The 15,084-nt window shown below is 42.8% G+C and overlaps 1 protein-coding gene across 1 annotated transcript in view; it reads left to right on the top strand.

The window, feature by feature from the left end:
* The window catches only part of ZNF438 (zinc finger protein 438), a 440,040-nt gene that overhangs the window by 183,321 nt on the left and 241,635 nt on the right, over positions 1-15,084 (top strand). The gene's annotated exons all lie outside the window — the stretch shown is intronic.

The raw sequence follows: 15,084 nt of genomic DNA, 5'->3' as shown, positions 1-15,084 counted from the left end.
CAGATACTTTGCCAAATCACGTTATTATGTACACCTAACGGCCTTGTGAAAACTGGTCCCCACAGATGTGGAGTCAGTGGGTTTGCATTAAATACCTCAGTCACAAGCATTTTCTCGAAAAATTAACATGTGCGATTAGCGCATATGAGTGAAATAATCTCATGAGTTCTTTTCTTTTTGCATTTGAGCCACACCAAAAGAAAATGCACCTTCAAGTCAATTTCCATCTCAGAACAGGCACATGTGAAAAACAGCTGAACTTCTTTTTCCCCTCTTCAAATTCTGCAAAATGCACTCCCAGCTTTCCTTTCTATGCCAAGTCTCAGAGCCGAGCAAATTTTTATGGTCTAGTTATAAACCCTAGAAAAACACGGTTTATAGGAAATGTTGACACAACCTTAACTAAAGTGGTGCTAGCTGACACCTCTATATTTTCAATTTGGGGATTTCTACTGGGAAAATATAAACGCTAATTCAGCAAAGGAAGCCAACGATAATAAAAATGTTGTAGCCTTCCTGTTCACCCCATGAAATCCTACTTCAAAAGATGCCAGGGCACCGTGGAGGTGCCTTAGACTCAGAGTGCTCAGTATGGAAGTCACCTGCAAATAACTCCTGTGACTATAAACTTGGCCTGGGAATGCATGACCTCACCATGAGTCACGGCTGCCCGCAGCAGTCCAGTCGGAGAGGTGGCCCAACATTCCAGATTGTGGCCGAAAAGGTGCCTGCCATCCTCCCGCCGCACACCCAAGCCAAAAAGAGACAGATGGGTTTTTCACAGACGAGTAAAGCGAACACCAAAAAAGCAGAGAAGCCAAAAAAGATGAAAGTTGGAGAAAAGGCCTGCCCCAGAAGGTGAATTCTGAGTGCAGCGGACCCAGGCCGGGGCCAGTAGCGGTGCCAGGTGTGACGGCAGGGGGACAGAGGGCCAGTGACAATTCCTATTTCCCCAATCCCTGCTCAGTAGTCCAGCTGGGAAGCACATGTGTTCCATATTTAGGCATGCTTTCTTTTTTTTTTTCCTCTCCTGAAACAGGAGGAGGTGGGAGAAAGGGGTGAAGTCCTACTGGGGGCCAGAGATAAAGACTGACACACAGAAATGGCCCACAATAGGGAGCAAAGCGAGTTAAGCTGACGTCAAGGTTTTCAAATCCACGGCTAAAGAGACCAAACAGCACTGGCCTAGAAGCCAGGAGAGCCGGCTGCTGGTGGCCGCTTCCATCAAGGAGGCAATCCAGTCGGGCAGTGAGGCCTCTGTCCCCCTTTGTCATCTGTACAACAGAGACCAGCATCCATTGCCAGACAGCAGGTCCCCAGTAGGGATTTGTGAATCCATCTCTCGCTCGCTCTCTCTTTTTTTTTTTTAGGGTCGCAGGTGCAGCATATGGAAGTTTCCAGGCCAGGGATTGGCCTACACCACAGCCAGATCCAAGCTGAGCCGCATCTCCAACCTACACCACCACAGCTCACGGTAACACCAGATCCTTAACCCACTGAACAAGGCCAGGGATTGAACCCGCGTCCCCATGGATCCTAGTGGGGTTGGCTACCCCTGAGCCATGAGAGGAACTCCTGGGCTTTGTGAATCTTATACAGCAAGGTGAGTGGGTGTGTCCTTTTGTGTTGATTTCTTTCTACTTTGGCAAACGGCATTCCGAAAATGGAAATATTTTCCATCAAGGGACAGATCCATCAGGATGAAGGGGAGAAAACCTCTCCCAGGCATATCTGTAATTGCTTTTCGTTCATCCTGGGGCTGCTGATGGGGTGGGGGGAGGTGGGCAGCATGTCGTGCTGACAACTTTGCTTTCCTGTCCCGTCTAAGAGTCTGTGAACGAGGCCATTTGGGTTAATGCCCCAATTACCATCACGTATGTCTAAACTTCACCAGCTCCTCAGGGACCACTCAGTTACATATCTTCATGAACACAGAGTATTTCGAATGATTATTTTTTTCCTCCTCGGCTTCTAGGCCTCTTGGCAGCATGCTCCCTGAGTGTTTTCAAAAGCTTTCACAAGATATCCTCATAACATTGGGGAAAAAAAAACACGAAGCAAACTTTCAGGCTAATGCTTAACTTCTGCTGGCCCTGATATTTTTTTCAGGTTGCGAAAGAAGACAGTGAGTTTTCTGGATGTACCTGTCAAGCCTAAATGATTGTTCATTTCCTGTGAAATGGGGATCACGTAATAACATGCAGCTGGGGAGCTAGGCTGGGTTTCTTGCTTTTTCCTCTTCCAGAAGCTGGGTCCCTTACCAGCTGGGAAGTATTACGGTGTGAATGTGCTGAAAAACTTAGGGGAAATGAGAAGAACGACAACACTCTGGATGTCAGCAGTCAGTTTGATGGTCTCACCTGTACCAAGTGGAGGAGGTTTTCACAGCAAAGGCACAGAAAGATGAATTTAACTAGAAATGATCTCTAAGAAAAAAAAAAAAAAAAAAAAAAAAAGATTGACAAAGCCAGAAGAATCTTTCTCTAGAAGGGAGCTGTTTAGAATAAACCCTGCAAAAATTATGCATGCCAATGGCTGGGTGAGTTGGAGAGAAACCATTTAAAATAAGAAAATATTTTCCCCCAAGAGAAAAGGATTCGTACGGATCAGTGTATCTGTGTCTTGCTAATGAAGTCATTACCTGGAACAACAACAACCAAAAAAAAACCCCAGGTAAATTCAAGGCTGGGTTTCAAATTGGAACTCAGCAACATGTAATCCCAGGCACTTATTTTAAATGCATGCGTCTGTCTTTTAGTATGATAAATTTCACTCCGTGTTTCATTAGCCATTATGCTTTACGTGGCCGTTGTATTAGATCTTAGATGCTGAGAGATGGAGCCAACATTTCTGTTCAGGTGGCTCCCATTCCCAGTCCTCATCACAATTAATTAGAGAAAAGGGGGCTGAGGGTGGGAGCAGAAGAGATGCTGGGAAGGTGGCTTCTCCTGGGAAAGTAAGGAAAAGAAGGAGGGGCCAGGGCCAAGGAAAGTCACTGCCAATGGAAGTTTATGGCCTTGCTGCCCATCACACCCAGACCTGTGCTTGGCAGAAGAAAAGAGATTTGGGGTCTGAGGGATATGTAGGGGTAATACCGCTGCCCTGGATCACTGTGCGTGTGTGTGTGTGTCTTTGTGGTTCCCAACCCTGGCTGGGCATCAAGATTACTGGTCGAACTTTTAAAAATAGAAATGTTGTGCCCCAGCCAGTCCTGGACTAAAAGTTGTGCCTGACTTCTATATATATATATATATTTAATAATAGTTTTTTTGTTTTAGTATATAAGGAAATTTGTATTTTTTCTAGGCTTTTAAAAAAATTGAAGTATAGTTGATTTATAATGTTAATATCTGCTGCATAGCAAAGTGATTCAGTTATACATATATCTATCTTTTCAGATTCTTTTCCCTTATAGGTTATTATGATATTGAGTGTAGTTCCCTGTGCTGTACAATAGGTCCTTGTTGGTTATCTGTTTTATATATAGTAGTAGTATGTGTATGTTGTTGTTGTTTTCGTTTTCTTTTTATGGCTGTTCCTGGACTGGGGGTCAAATTGGAGCCACAGCTGCTGGCCTCTGCTACAAAGTTGGCAACTCTGGATCCAAGGCGCATCTATGACCTACACCTCAGCTTGCCACGACATCAGATCCTTAACCCACTGAGTGAGGCCAGGAATGGAACCTGCATCTTTATGGATACTATGTCAGGTTCTTAACCTACTAAGCCACAACAGGAACTCCCTGTATGTATTAATTTCAAACCCCTAATTTATTCCTCCTCCCACCTTCCCTTTGATAACCATGTTTGTTTCCTATGTCTGTGGATCTATTTCTGTTTTGTAAGTTCGTTTGTATCTTTTTTTTAGATACCACATGATATCACTTATATGTGGAATCTCAAAAACGCATTTTTTTTTGTCTTTTTTTTTGTATTTTCAGGGCTGCACCCACGGCATGTGGAGGTTCCCAGGTTAGGGGTCCAATCAGAGCTACTGCTGCTGGCCTACACCACAGCCACAGTAATGTCTGAGACCTATACCACAGCTCACAGCAACGCTGGATCCTTAACCCACTGAGCAAGGCCGGGGATCAAACCTACAACCTCATGGTTCCTAGTCAGATTTGTTTCCACTGTGCCATGATGGGAACTCCAAAAATGCATATTTTTAGTAAACTAAAACCTGCAGTTGATTCTGAGTGCCGAGCCAACGTGGAAAACCATGGGTAGGTGGAGGATGGAAATAAACCAGAAGATGAGTTTGACAATATGACACTTTGTCTTCATCTCCCTTTCTTCGTGTTGGAATCCAAGGAAAGAGCTGTATGACCTGCAGTTTATCAGACAGACGTAAGATGATGAGGATGCCAATGGTAGAATAATACCTAGTGCCACTGGGGCTCTTTGGGACTCCTGCCCTCATGGAGGGGAGGGGCCCTTACACATGCCTGACGTCATTTCTCTCTCTCCTCCCCCTCCCTGGATGCTATGAGGCAGGCAGAGTGAGAATCCTCAGCCCATCTTACAAGCCACATCCCAGTGAATTCCTCAGCAGTGTGGATGGGTTGGCTGACCCCCATTTCATGTTCCCACCTCAGATGCAGTTCCTTAAGCCCAACAGCTGATTATGCACCATGTCTGGGGTGTGAAGCAGGGTCCCCTGCTCCAATTTTATGCCCCTCTAGCAGAAAAGAGAATTCACCAAGTCTTAGCACCCACATTCACTGCAAATGGAGAGATGGGTTGTATTCCGCTTTCACCTCAAAGAGTTGGTTTCTACCCAGCGTGTGTGATGGATGTTTGACTTTCCATTTCATACAATCCTTTTCTGAAGTGAACACATCCTGCCAACCAGGTCTATTTTCATTGCTTCCTGGGATTCAGTAGAGAAGAGAGAGGAGATGATGACACAGGAGGAACAGTAGGCAGCAGGGCCTCCCAGGGAGGCCTCTGGGTGGACACCTTGCCTGCAGGCTTCTTCCGCATCCCCAGAAGCAAAGGGTTCCCAGGGTAAGGATGCGGAAAGGATCTAAGTCTTCCAGTCCTGTTTGTATGATTTCCCTGCAACCTGAGTAAGCTCCCCATGACCTTAGGCTTATTATTTCACCTCTTCTCATGGGAAAAAAGAATGATCAGAGTCTTTGAGGCTAGTCATGTTTAGGAAGTTACCCTCTTCTGGGAAAGACTTTGTTGGGAATAGACTTGAGGATCAAGATATTACAAGCATGACATGAGAAGCTGAGCTTTCACTGGTACAATTTAACTTATTAATCAAGTTACTTATTTCACTTTGCATGTTATGTTAACATTAAAAAAACTTCCTGCATAAGATTATTTTTGGTGTGATGTTACCATAGCTACCATCATGGCAAAAGGGGCAGTGGTAAAGTGTGATAGATAATGAGCAAGGATATATTGTACAGTTCAGGGAATTATAGCCATTATTTTGTAATAATGTTTAATGGGGTGTAATACATAAAAATATCAATCGCTCTTCTGCACATCTGAAAATAATATGGCAAATCAACTATACTTGAATTTTAAAAAGTGTGATCAATCAGTTTCCTCTCAGATACCAATATTTCACAGTCAGTAAAACTTGACTTGCTTATGGGTTTGCCCATTATGCAAAAATATATTTACAAAAAGTGTCACTCAGGTTTTTATACATGACTTGGCTGACCATACCTTTTATCTTTTACATGTGGGAGTTTAAGAGATTGCTAGTGTTTTTTAAATTGCATTGATATATAGTTGATTTACAATGTCATGTTAATTTCTGTTGTACAGCAAAGTGATTTAGTTACATGTATTTTATTTTTTTGATATTCCTTTCTGTTATGGTTTATCACAGGATATTAAATATATTTCCCTGTGCTGTACAGTAGGGTCTTATTTATCCATCCTACATGTCATAGTTTGCATCTGCTAACCCCAAACCCCCAATCCTCCTTTCCCCTGTTCTCCCTACCCCCTGGCAACCGCAAGTCTGTTCTCTGTGTCTGTGAGTCTGTTTCTGGTTTGTAGATAGGTTCATTTGTGTCATATTTTATATTCCACATATAAGCGATGTCATGAATTTGTCTTTCTGTAGCTTCTTTCACTTAGTACGGTAATCTCTAGGTCCATTCGTGTTGCTGCAAATGGCATTATTTCATTCTTTTTAATGGCTGAGTAGTATTCCATATGTACCACATCTTCTTAATCCAGTCATCTGTTGATGGACACTTAGGTTGTTTCTATGTCTTGGCTATTGTGAATAGTGCTGCAATGAACATAGGGGTGCATGTATTTTTTTTTTAATTTGAGTTTTGTCTGGGTGTATGCCTAGGAACGATTTGCTAGATCATATGACAACTCCACTTTCAGTTTTTTGAGGAACCTCCGTGCTGTTCTCCATAGTAGCTACACTGGTTTACATTCCCACAAACAGTGTAGGCAAGTTCTTTCCCTTTTCTCTGCACCATCTCTAGCATTTATTATTTGTAGACTTTTAAATGATAGCCATTCTGACCAGTGTGAAGTGGTACCTCACTGTAGGTTTGATTTGCATTTCTCTAGTAATTAACGATGTTGAGCATCTTTTCATGTGCCTATTGGCCATCTGTATGTCTTCTTTGGAGAAATGTCTACCTAGGTCTTCTGACCATTTTTCAATTGGGTTGTTGGTTTTTTGGTTATTGAGTTGTATGGATTGCTGGTGTTTTAATTATGTATGATCACATCCAGTTTCCTAATAACCTATTGGGAAACAATTTTGACAGTCACAAAAAGGAATTTTATGTAGAGTTGAATGTATGAACCTTTTAAGTCAGGTATATAGAGCTATCTGAGGGTGGCAGGAATGGCAAATAGACTTTGCCAAAGCACTGATGGACTGGCCACTCACTGAAGCATTGTCTCGAGAAAGCTGGTCTGGATTCAGCAATCAGATGTGCCAAGACTGAATAGTGATGCCTTCTGGGGAAGAAGAGGTCCTGGTGCCATGTTTGTCAGCTCTGCTGTAGGGAGAGAGAGGAAAATACTGAAATACATAGTGAATGCCTGCTTCACTAGGAACAGAGACTGTTGAGATATATAAGAATTCTTCTGACCTGGAGTTCCATCATGGCTCAGTGGTAATTAACCCGAATAGTATCCATGAGGACTCAGGTTTGATCCCTGAGTTTGCTCAGTGGGTTAAAGATATGGCATTGTGGTGAGTTGTGGTGTAGGTGGCAGACACAGCTCAGATTCCGCATTGCTGTGGCTGTGGCGTGGGGCAGCAGCTACAGCTCCAATTTGAACCCCTAGCCTGGGAACCTCATATGCAGTGGGTGCAGCCCTAAGAAGACAAAAAAAAAAAAAAAAAAAAAAGATTTTCTGACCACACATTTTTGCCAGAGAAAAGACTTTATTATTTCAAAGAGTTTTCAATTTAAGAGCATCGTGAAAATGCTTAATGCATATCTGGGTGTCTAAAAGAGTAAGAATTGGTGTTCCCACTGTGGTACAGTAGGTTAAGAATCCAGCTGCACTGGTTCAGGTAGCTGTGGAGGCATGGGTTCAATTCCTGGCCCAGCACAGTGGGTTAAGGATCTGGTGTTGCTGTAGCTGTGCTGTAGGTTGCAGCTATAGGTCAGATTTGATCCCTGGCCTCAGAAACTTCCATGTGCTATGGGTGTGGTCAAAAAACAAATTTTAATAGAGTAAGAATTATTCATTTTTCTCATCATGCTACACTGTTGTGTGAAATTCTAGAATTAAGTCTGTCATCATTATGGTAGTGAATGTTAGTCAGGACCTTCCGATTATCTAAGCAGCTCCCAAATAAGGCTTTTTCCCTTGCATTCCATCAGTACTCAGGAAAAGTTCAGACTGGTCATTTTCATTAGTGTAATTTTCATTGCACTCAAAAGCAGAAGCCATCATTTCCACTGGTGATTATGGTGCCCATGGGGAAGTCATAAAGGTCTTCACATTTATAAATTCCATCTTACAACACACATGAAGAAAAAGTCGTTCCTTTCGTCTTGCAAGGTGGGGGTCATCCCAATGGAGAAACCATGAGTTTAAGATGATTAATGTTGCAAAGAATTAAACTTCCTCAAAAGAACAAAATAATGCCATTTGCAGCAGTATGTTTGCAACTACAGATTCTCATACTAAGTGAAGTAAGTCAGAAAGAAAAAGACACTATATGATATCACTTATATGTGGAATCTAAACTATGGCACAAATGAACTTATCTATAGGACTGAAACAGACTCATAGACACAGAGAACAGACTTGTGGTTGCAAGCAGACTGGGAGTTTGGGGTTAGTAGATGTAAACAATTACATTTAGAATGGATAAGCAGTAGGGTCCTACAGCACAGGGAACTACATCCAATCTCTTGGGATAGAACATAATGGAAGATAATATAAGAAAGGGAATGTGTGTGTGTGTATGACAGGGTCACTTTGCTGTAAAGCAGAAATGGGCACAACATTGTAAATCAACTATGCTTTAACTTTAAAAAATATTTTAAATAAAAAATAAGCCATCACGGTGAAGATACAGCTGCACAGGTTACGCACTGGCCAACTTCAGGGGACATAATTCGCCCAGACTCTGGTATAATTAGTGCCCCCAGTGCAAGATGTGACCTGTCCAACCATAGGTAGTTGGTTGGACCTTTCTAAAATGAGCTACATAGTAAGTGTAACAGGGGGCATATTGTGCCCTGGGAGCACATAGCAACAGCACCTGACCTGGCCTGGGGGGTGGGTTCTTTGAGTCAAGGACATTGCAGCTGAGACAGAAAGGTCTCCCAAGTTAGCCAGACCCAAGGGAAGAAGAGCTGTCCAGGCAAGGGAACAGGATGTATAAAGACCGAGGACATGGGGCTGTGAGGCTGGGCTAACAGAGCAATGACTATAAGGCACATCATGCCTGCCCAGCCTTGATGGCCATGCAGAAGCCTTCTTATTCTGTCTTTTTTTTTTTTTTTAATCCATTTTTAGGGCCAAACCTATGGCTTATGGAAGTTCCCAGGCCAGGGGTCGAATCAGAGCTGCAGCTGCTGGCTTACACCATAGCCTCAGCAACACCAGATCCAAGACTCATCTGCAACTTATGCCACCTCTTGTGGCAATGCCAAATCCTTAACCCACTGAGCAGGGCCATGGATTCAACCCGTATCCGCATGGACATTGTTGGGTTCTTAACCTGCTGCGCCATAACGACAACTCCAGCCTTCTTATTCTAGCTTGACAAACCCAGATCAGCTGTGCCCAAACTCAATGGATTCCAACCAAAAAGGAGGAATTCCTCCCCTCCCACCTCTGTTGTCTAACTGTGTCTCAGCAACATTTGCCCCATTCAAGGCAATGGATTCAAAAGCTCAGATGAAATGTAACACTCAGGGAAGATTACCCGCCTTCAGACAGATGGGTCCCCAAGGCAGGCTCCTGTCCCTGCCACCTGTTCAGCTTTATCAAATGGCAAGCATTCTGACTCAGACCAACTCAATCAACCTGAAGTGACACTCCTCTGATGACACTCTCTTAAGGGTTTTAGCATTAAAAAGCAAAACGAGGAGTTCCCTGGTGGCTTAACAGGTTAAGGATCCAGCATTATCACTGCAGTAGCTTGAGTTTGGTCCCTGGCCCAGGAACTTCTGCATGGCAAAGACATGGACAAAAAAAAAAAAAAAAAAAAAAAAGAAAAGAAAAGAAATCCTGCTGTGGCACAGGGACTATATCCAATTGCTTGTGATAGAACATGATAGAAGACAATAAGAGAAAGAGAATGTATATCTATGGATGACTGGGTCACTTTGCTGTACTGCAGAAATTGTCAGGATATTGTAAATCAACTATAATTTATTTTTTTTAAAAAAAGAAACATCAAAACATGTTTTGGGATACAGTTCAACATTCTCAGCATGGCTTACATGGTATAGTCACCTCCTACAGGTCAGGGACTATTTCTGTCTTGTCCCCCCACTGTGCTCTGTCATTGGCCAGGATTGGGAGCAGCTCTGGAGACTGGCCTTGGTGGGAACGTGGTGGTGAGTCTGGAAGAGAAGCAGCTGGTTCTCCCCACACCAGGGGGTCCAAGCACCACGTTCCCACAGCTGCCAATGCCTGAAGCAGGGCAGCGTCTCTACACATAATTTGTTTTTTAAAATCCATGCGTGGAACATTTCCATAAGTACTCCGTAACTCAGAAGACATGAAGCACCATTGCTCTAAAAATGTCCCCAGGGTAAGTTATCCACTCAGACCACATAGTTTTTATTCCCATAGAGTTTCTTTGACTAACTTGAGCAACGGTCTTTTGACTTCATCTCCTTGGCAGTTGATAGAAGAACCATCTTCCCCAAACTCCTTGCCTTTTTGTCCTTTAAAAGGCCACTGGGACACTTAGCATGTGTGGCAGTGCCTTCTTTATAAAGACCCTTCGGAAAAAAATCTCTCTTGTCTCAGGGCCAGGAAGAGCTGTGCTTTACTTGGGCAATTGGTTGGTATAGTTAAGTAATTAAGTCATTTATTAGGTGCATTAATGAAGGAATTGGTAATGTGATCCAAGTTCTCTTTTTTGGTATGTGTGCCTGAAAGCTTAGAATCAGGTTGTGGTCCATCTTCAGCAAATGGATAAGAACTCCTACCAATACTTTTGTGTATTATTTCAAGAAATATTTATTTTTTTGGGGGGGGGAGGGGGCAAAATGTACTCATGGACTCATTTTTCTTACCTGAATTCTCTTGCCTCCTGCTCACAACTCACTTATGTGCATTTTCTCTTTTAATATTACATACATTTTAGTAGGCCACTTGATGTGTTTTGAAATATGGTAGACTATGGATAATTGATTGTTGTTTAATGCTAAGGATGGCGGCCCAGCCTTCAGCCTCACGTTCCCCCAAACGTTCCTCTTCAACTCTGCCCTGATACCCCCTGTTTCCTTCTTGATCTTCCACCTGAGGCTTGACCACATTTTGTTACAAAGATTTGCTTCAGGGTCTTGCATGCCCAGAGGCAGAGCATTTTGATTCCTCTCTCTTAATTTATGGTTATCACTCTTCATCACCAAGGAACATGCTCAACCAAACCCTCTCCCTTTTCCCACCTCCAACACCTTCCACTGCTAACTGTGGGAAACCTGCAACTTCTCCTTTATTCATTTCCAGTGGCTTGTCATTTTTATGGGTACAGTCTCTTTATCATCAGATGTAAAAAAAAAAATAATGATATATGAACATCTAGATCTGAATGAACCTTGACCATGTTTTATTAGGCTCATCCTCACAACCCCCATCATAATGGAGTCTGGGAATTTTAAGCAGGATGGATGTTAACAACGAGGAGGACCAAAAGAACAGTTCGAAATGTATTTAGTGTAGGCTTGAGAGTAGTTGATCATATTATCAACAAACGATTCCCTTACTCTGATGTCTTACGTATTATGGGTACTTAATAAAGAAAGAAAAGCAAAAAGAAAAAAAGAAAAGAAAAGCAGGAGTATCCATATCGAAAATGGAATGGGTTCCATTAACCGATCAGCCAAATCCATTTACCACTAGAAGGTCAATGCATTGGGCCCCTGCAACTTTAAGGGAGAATTATAGGCTCTGATACATGGACCATTCAAGTTTCATGTGGCATCAGGAGAATGAGCAGACATCTTATTGAGGATGATTGATGGCCCCTGCTGTGATGAGCAAGTGTGAAAAACATATGCTGCCTGGTTTTATGTGTTTTGTCTGCCAGATGGTGCCTAACCCCACCCACCCCCATTGAACCTTCCCTAACTCCCACCCATGCCAGTCCTGCCTCACCCTGAACCTTCTCCCTTGTCATCCCCAGACCCTGTAATCCATCCCCCACCAGAAGTAGGGCGTGGGGGGCAAGGATGCATGAGCCTCAGCTACAAAATACAGATGTCTGTTTTGCATATGAGTGGATAAAATAAAAGGCTTAAATTAGAATGATTTATTTTCCAGGACATATGTTGACAGCATCTGAATGTCATGTACCTTTCGTTCCTACGAAAAGCTTGTATTTCTGTCTGCATTGCCAAGGCAGTTCCTGGGACAATGTTCCCGGAACATTTATGTAATTACTGTCCGTTGGATGAATGAATGAATGAATGAATGAATGAATAAGTAAGTGAATACACGATCAAGCCATATAATAATCCAACAAAAAAGGAAATGAGGTGACTCTGGTATAACTGGGGGGGGTGTGTAAACCCAGGCTTTCTCTCAGAGTTCTGGAGTCATCTGTGCAATAGGCTGTTCCAGAATTTGCTAGGGACACATCAACCTTCTCATTTTGTTATTTCTGAACTGTATCATTTTCCCCCTTGGAGAGCTGTGACATCACTTCTCTTTTTCAAAAGATACCCCCCAGTGGAATTCTGATCACATTTGCAATCACTTTTCGTTACCCAGATTATAACTCATCTGGTTTTATAGGCCAGACTCTCTTCAGGCTACATACTCTTTTACTGGGTATCAAATCCTCTTTTTTTAAAAAATATAGATGTATATATTTTTTACTATGAATATAATGTAACCACATTACCAAAAAAAAAATTTCAAAAATATGAATGAAGGGAGGAAAACAAACACCACCATAAGACGAACTCTCTAATAAAACCACTTCCTAAGATTTTGGTAAATTTCCTTCCAATACGTTTCCCTGTTTTCCAGCTGTTTTTTCAGCTTCAAATGGTTGTATTCGGTATACATAGAATTTGATAACCTCTATTTTTTTCTAAAACTAGTCTAGAAACTAGAAATAACACTAATCATTTAGCAGAGATAATTTAATCTAAGAAACGGGTTAAACAGGTATGGGAGAAATAAAAACATGAAAGGCAGACCCTTAAGTCAAGGGCATAAACCAGGAAGAGGCTCCTGTCACCAGGGCTGGAGAAACAAAGGGAAGACGTGGGTGTCATCTGGGGGAGGGGCTGCAGAACCAGGACCCCCAGGAAAAGGGCACCACTAGGGCCAGTGCTGATGGCTCTGAGGGGAGGAGTGACAGGCCACTGCTGGGTGTGGATAAAGGGCGGGAGACTGAGACCAGCTGCTCAGGGACTCAACTGTCACCACGGAGATCCGAGATCCCAAGGCAAGGCTCACCCCCTCGGGTAACCAACCAGACTGGAAGTGCAGGAAGGGGCTGCTCCTTCTCCCCACCCCTGCCTCCAAGCTCCCTCTAGCGCCCCCTGTTGGTGGAGTCTAGTAGGGAAGCAGCCAGTAAAACAGAAAGGGATTCCTCAAGTTCCAGCGCCAGCACTGTAGGGTAATGTGGCTTCCAAGGCAGGGCCGAGGGAGAGCTTACCAACCAAGCCATCCCTTAGCTGTGTTTGGGGTATGACTACAGGGCCTACATTTTTCCTTTTTTTTTTTAATTAAAGTATAGCTGCTTTACAGTGTTGCATTAATTTCTGCTCTATAGCAAAGTGATTCTGATTTATATAAATATACTTTTCCATTATGGTTTATCACAGGATATTGAATAGAGTTCCCTGTGCTCTATAGTAGGACCTTATTATTTATCCATCCTGTATATAATAGTTTGCATCTGCTAATCCCAAACTCCCAATCCATCCCTCCCCTACCCACCTAGACAACCGCAAGTCTGTTTTTTTATGTCCATGAATCTGTTTCATAGATGAGTTCATTTGTGTCATATTTTAGACTACACATATAAGAGGTATCATATGGTATTTGTCTTTCTCTTTCTAACTCACTTCACTTAGTATGATAATCTCTAGGTCCATCCAAATTGCTGCAAATGGCATTATTTCATTCTTTTTTATGGCTGAGTATTATTCCATTGTATATATGCACCACATCTTCTTTATCCATTCATCTGTCAATAGACATTTCATGTCTCCATGTCTTGGCTGTTGTGAATAGTGTTGAAAGGAACATAGGGGGTTCATGTATCTTTTCGAATGAACGTTTTGTCCAGATGTATGCCCAGGAGAGGAATTGCTGGATCAGATGCTCTATTTAGTTTTTCTGAGGAACCTCCTTCCTATTCTCCATAGTGGCTGTACCAATTTACATTCTCAGCAACAGTGCAGGAGGGTTCCCTTTTCTCCATGCCCTCTCCAACATTTATAGACTTTTTTTTTCTGAGCCCCCAGAATGTCAAAATTCCCATAACTAGAGCCACAGTGGTGACAAACCTGGATCCTTAACCCACTGAGCCACCAGGGAACTCCATTTGTAGACTTTTTAAGGATGACCATTCTGACCAGGGTGAGGTGGTACCCCATTGAGTTTTGACTTGCCTTTTTCTAATAATTAGTGATGTTGAGCATCTTTTCACATGCCTGTTGGCCATCTGTATGTCTTTGGAGAAATCTCTATTTAGGTCTTCTGGACAGAAGATATTTTATGTAAGTGCAGACACACTATATATCCATGCACATAATACCTTCATGTGTGTTCAAATTTGTACATCCATTTCTACATTTATATTCTCCAATGGTTCCTTGGGGGGCTGGACTCTGCTGACAGATGACCGTTTCCACTTCCTCTAATTAACTTTAAGGAGACAGATTTCATGTAGCAGTTTGTTCTATTAAATCCAAGCCGTCTCCTCTCGGTTCCCAAATTTATGACGTCTAATTTCAGCGTGCCTCGTATTTATCAAAACCAGGAGAATGATGGCATGGGTTTCACGGTAACTTATGGTGTGTTGCAAAAATATTTTCTTTGTTCTCTCCTCTGGCCCTGCAAGGTAAATGGCAGTAAGCTGAGTGCTTTTCTTTTGTTTCTCGAAGGGGATGAAAGGAAACAGAGAAGACCAGGCTCAATGAGGCCCACAGACCCTCCTCAGTGGGAAGGGAGTGACAGCGTGTGGGGTGCGGCTGTCACCATTTTATGGTCATTCCCAATTTACATGTTAGTCAACAGCAGAGCCAGGGAGAAGGGAGGGAAGGCCCTTTGTGGCCGGCATCGGGTTTCAGTGCTGATGACCTTAAGTCATAAAGATAAATAAATAGGAGAAGCACCATTTAGAGCTAATTCTGGATGGTCACAATTGTGTAAGTAGGTGGCTGAGAGGAAGGAAGGAGAGCGGGAAAAAGAGAAG

Source organism: Sus scrofa, chromosome 10, assembly GCF_000003025.6.
Source record: "Sus scrofa isolate TJ Tabasco breed Duroc chromosome 10, Sscrofa11.1, whole genome shotgun sequence".
Taxonomy (NCBI): domain Eukaryota; kingdom Metazoa; phylum Chordata; class Mammalia; order Artiodactyla; family Suidae; genus Sus; species Sus scrofa.
The sequence above is the reverse complement of the archived record's forward strand: the minus strand, read 5'-3'. Positions and strand labels throughout refer to the sequence as shown.